This window comes from Vitis riparia, chromosome 18, assembly GCF_004353265.1.
Source record: "Vitis riparia cultivar Riparia Gloire de Montpellier isolate 1030 chromosome 18, EGFV_Vit.rip_1.0, whole genome shotgun sequence".
In the NCBI taxonomy this organism is placed as follows: Eukaryota; Viridiplantae; Streptophyta; class Magnoliopsida; order Vitales; family Vitaceae; genus Vitis; species Vitis riparia.
The window spans coordinates 14,871,985-14,877,050 of record NC_048448.1 but is presented as its reverse complement, the minus strand read 5'-3'; positions in this window follow the sequence as shown (position 1 = coordinate 14,877,050).

Below are 5,066 nucleotides of genomic sequence, written 5' to 3'. Positions count from 1 at the left end.
AAAGTGCACAGTAAATGGTGTGGGTGCATTCGAAAACCCTAAGAAGCTAAAACAAGAGAGAAAACACACTGGTCGCACAACTATCCATGAAACCTAGCTCGGGGCTATACAGGTCTTCAATGATTAGACCCCAATCAAAGTGTCGCTCTCCTCCAGAATGCTCTCATACATCGATATAGCCCGTCACTAGACCCTACTCCTAATTTCTTGCTCGGTTAAATAACAAACACACAGAAGGTCTCATACTTGCAAAAGTGAGAACCGAAATGAAGGAAATGACCGAGACCAAGAGATTTGGAGGTAAGGGGATAGAAGTGCGGCCCACACGGACAAGCAGCATGAAATCAAGAAGAAGAAGGGCAGTCATGCGACATGCAGTCAGGCAGAGTACATGATATATCACTCATGTACACATACAAGCCGTGACAATCAGGATGAAAAAAATGATACAAACATCATGCTCAAAGACGACCGAGAGAATATACAAGCAAGTGAATCAACATGCCAAATCAATCAATATATAACAATGAATCTATACATGCAAGGCGACCAAAACAAACATGACAAATATCGGAATCACTATGCTAAGTGAAATAAGATAGGCAATCAATACAAGCAGCATGTCAATACCTCAAACGAACATGGCAATGAAACACATAGAAAATACCTATCTCAAAATCCTCTATCAAGACAAATCAATCAACATGATCAGCATGTCAAATATCTCAAACAAATATATCAATGAAGCATGAAGAAACTGGCTATATCAGAATCCCTAATCAAAATAATCAACCGACATGACCAACATGTCAATGTCCTAAGTGAAAACTCGGGAACCCTCGATGTGCAATCAAGAGATGAGTACCCACTGATCGACTCACTAAACGCTACATTTGCTTCATTTTAAGTTCAAGCTTGACCCTCTAAAATATCCCCAGCAGAGTCTCCATTTTGTGGACCCCGCATTTCTGCTCATGCGTTTCCCACTTGATGGTGAGCTCGATTTTGATTTCAAAAAATGATTTTCTTTATTAAAATAATGATTTGGAGTCGCCACTTATTTTTGTTTTATTTTTAAAAGGGTAAACAAAATAAGAAAGAAAAACCCTAAGTGCGACTCCTTATCTTGGAAAAAGTGATCTATGAAAAATCGGATCGGGCTCGGGGGTCAGGTTACTTATCGGGAAGGTACGGTAGAAGATCATAGCACCCTTCTAAGTCCCTAAAGTCGGGTCTCTACTAATAAAAAGAAGCTGACATGACAATCAGTAGGAAAAATCAATGGATACTCTCCTAAATCATGCACAATATGGGAAACAAAACATGCAATAGAGATTGACCAGAATGAGAGTAGATGCATACCTCGGCCACGAGCCACAATGCGCTATCAAGAAACGGGATTAGTGCAAAATTAATGAATACAAAATATAGCTCATGCATATCGGAGTACAAACGAAACTCAAGCAAAATACATTAAGCACGACAATTTGCGATCAACAAGGATCAAACCTAGGGCCCCCACCAAAGCCCAATTTTTCATTCCTGAGCTAGTCTCACAAATCCCGTGTTTTAGAATTATGAAGAATTCATTATTGCTTACGTAAAATCAAGAAGATCAGAAAATTATTTAGGAACTGAAAGGGGATTAAAACTATTCGAGTGAAAACTGGATCCCTGGAGTTTATTTGAAGATTGGAGTATTTGGAATTAAATTTAAAAGATTTGAGCCCCGGTAACTAAATCGAAATTTGTTAAAGAAAATGAGAAATAGACTTTAGGAAATTGACCTACGAGAACATAGACTTTTGAAAGTTGAATTTATGATAATGATAATAATAATAATAAGATTTTGGAGGTTTGAATTAATAATAATACTAATAATAAGATTTTGAAAGTGTGAATTAATAATAATGTTAATAATAATAATAAAATTTTAAAAGTTGAATTAATGATAATAATAATAATAGATTTTTGGAATTAATAATAATAATAATAATAAGGTTTTGAGAGTTTGAATTAATAATAATGTTAATAATAATAATGATAATAATAATAAGATTTCGAAAGTTTGAATTAATAATAATACTAATAATAAGATTTTGAAAGTGTGAATCAATAATAATGATAATAATAATAATAATAAGATTTTAAAAGTTGAATTAATGATAATAATAATAATAGATTTTTGGAAGTGTGGATTAATAATAATAATAAGAATAATGTTAATAATAAGATTTTAAAAGTTGAATTAATAATAAAAATAATAATAAGATTTTGAAAGTTGAATTAACACTAATGATAGTAACAAGATTTTGAAAATTTGAATTAATAATAATAATAATAATAATAATAATAAGATTTTGAAAGTTGAATTAATAATAAAAATAATAATAAGATTTTGAAAGTTGAATTAACACTAATGATAGTAGCAAGATTTTGAAAGTTTGAATTAATAATAATAATAATAATAATAATAAGATTTTGAAAGTGGAATTAATAATAATAATAATAATAATAATAAGATTTTAAAAGTTGAATTAATAATAAAAATAATAATAAGATTTTGAAAGTTGAATTAACACTAATGATAGTAACAAAATTTTGAAAGTTTGAATTAATAATAATAATAATAATAATAATAATAATAATAATAATAATAATAATAATAGGCCTTGGACTTCAAAAACGGGCCTGGAAGTGCAATTTGGGATTGGGCCTGGAGGTGTAAACTGGGATTGGGCCTGGAGGTGGTTGGCATGGAGAGCATGAGGCCCTCCATCAGCATGCTTAGGCATGGGCTGCTTCTCAAGCCCAATATCTGCCACCAATGGGCAAGCCCCAAAGCTCCATCTTCAGCATAGGCTTGGGCCTGGGCTCCAACTTAAGCCCAAGCCCAAAGCCATCATGGGCAACACCAAGCCCGTCATCAACACAAGCTCCTTCACAGCCCAAGGCATCCCTCTCCAACTGGGCAACTCCTCCAGGCGAAGCCTCCACCAGCAGTGGCGTAGAAGAGAGGGGCAAGGACGACGGTGCCGGGACAAAGAGAGGAAAGTCGCAGCAGCGGTCAGCGGCATCCAGAAGGTGTCGCCGTCATGGTGGCTGATGCACGCCCGCCTGGCTGGATCGAGTGATGGCGGCTGAAGGGTGAGCAAGCGTCTCACCGACACGGCGCACGTAGCAAGAAGACGCGGGGAGGGGCGGCATGCGTGCCTCCCATGTAGGTAGGCGAGCGGCTTTGGGGTTCCTATGGGGGTGAGCTAGGCGCGGGCATGGCGGGCAGCCGGGGGTGCAAAGTGGTCATTGACATGGATTTCTCGTGCAGGAGGGTAAGTAGAAGCTTAGGGCTCTTAAGAGGAGGCTTGGACATGGTGGTGTTTGCAAAGAAATGGCAATATGCATGGGGATGGACGGGATAGGTGAGTGATGAGATGGGCGAACATGAAGGTTAGAAAATATGGGTATGGGCAGTTGATACACGGGTGTGAAGGTCTAGAGAGAAATGGGTGCCAACAATCAGTGGGTTAGGAAGACCTTAAGCTTCATCTACAGAGTGCATGAGAAAAGGAGTCTCAACGGCTCCAAACCAAACCGCTAAAAATGGCGATGAAATCAGCAGCAACAAGGCATACAAGAAAGGTCCAGAAATCAACAACATACAGCATATAATCCATATTTTCCCAACCCAAATCGACGAGCAATGTGGTGCAAACCAAATAGGAAAGAAATGAGAAATATATCAATCAAAATAAACAAGGAATTTACCTCAAACTCACTTGCAACCACTCTCTTTCTCCGTTATCTCCTTGTAATCAGACTGCAACCACCAGAAACCTCTAGCAACTGACTCCCCTCTTCCCGACCTCTTTCTCTCTATCCCCCTGTTCTTGTGTCTTCCCCAGCAAGTCACTACTTGCTCTTTCTTTTGTCCACCAGTCAGTAGCCTGGCTTCCTTACCTACCCGTTGCATTCCGTCTAATCTGGCCACCCCCATCAGCCTAATTCCTGGGGTGGTCAGAAAAAGAAAAATCATAAAATACCCCTTCACTGTAAAGGGGGTCTACAATAACCTATCAATCCTACCACCTAAAACTTCAAATAAAATAGAAGGAAAAAAACTAAATAAAATTTTAATTATTCATGTTCCAAACACCCCATCTTTTTTCTACAAATTTTATATAAATCAAAATTCTAAATGATTTTAAATTATTATTATTATATAAAAAAAAAGTTTTGAGAGAAAAACTCAAATCATTGTGTGAATCAAGTTTTTTTTTTTTTTTTTCATAAAAAAAACTTGAATAATAATATTTTAACTTTTCATTGAAAAACATTATTTAAACTAATTTTTTATTGAATAAAAGGAAAACTATAATAATTATTATTATAGAATGCAATCAAAGATTTTTTTTTTTAATTTGAATTTAGAAAATCATTTGTCCATTTTTTATTTCCTGAAATGACCTTATCATTTCACTCATATACACTTATATCCTATCATTATTTAATTTAATTAATTTAAATAATGTTTTTTTTAAGACAATCTAAAAATTAGTTTAGGTAATACTTATATTTCAAAATTATCACAATTTAATTAAAATAATTTTAATATGAAATTTATATATTATTACCGAATTTTTTTGTAGGAAAAAAAATTAGATGATTAATTTTTTTGAAATGTGTTTTATAAAACAACCAAAAAATTTATTTAGACAATATTTATCTTTTAAAAATTATGATAATTTAATTTAAAAAATAATATTTCATGATAATATTATTTTTATTTTCTAAAAATGTGATAATAATTTTTGTTTCAAGATATTTGGCATCATTTAAATTTAAATGATTAAATTATATTAAATTATTAAGTTGATATGCAAAATATGTATTTAAGATCTTATTTAAATAATTTCTAATATAATAAGAATTTTTATGTTTATTAGATTAATTTTATGGTTTTGTTTAAATAAAAAGGCAAGACTTGAGTTATTTCATGATTAATAAAATTTTATAACACAAGTATGAATAGCAAGTAGCAACTGAATCAGCAGAGTCGGGGCCAATTT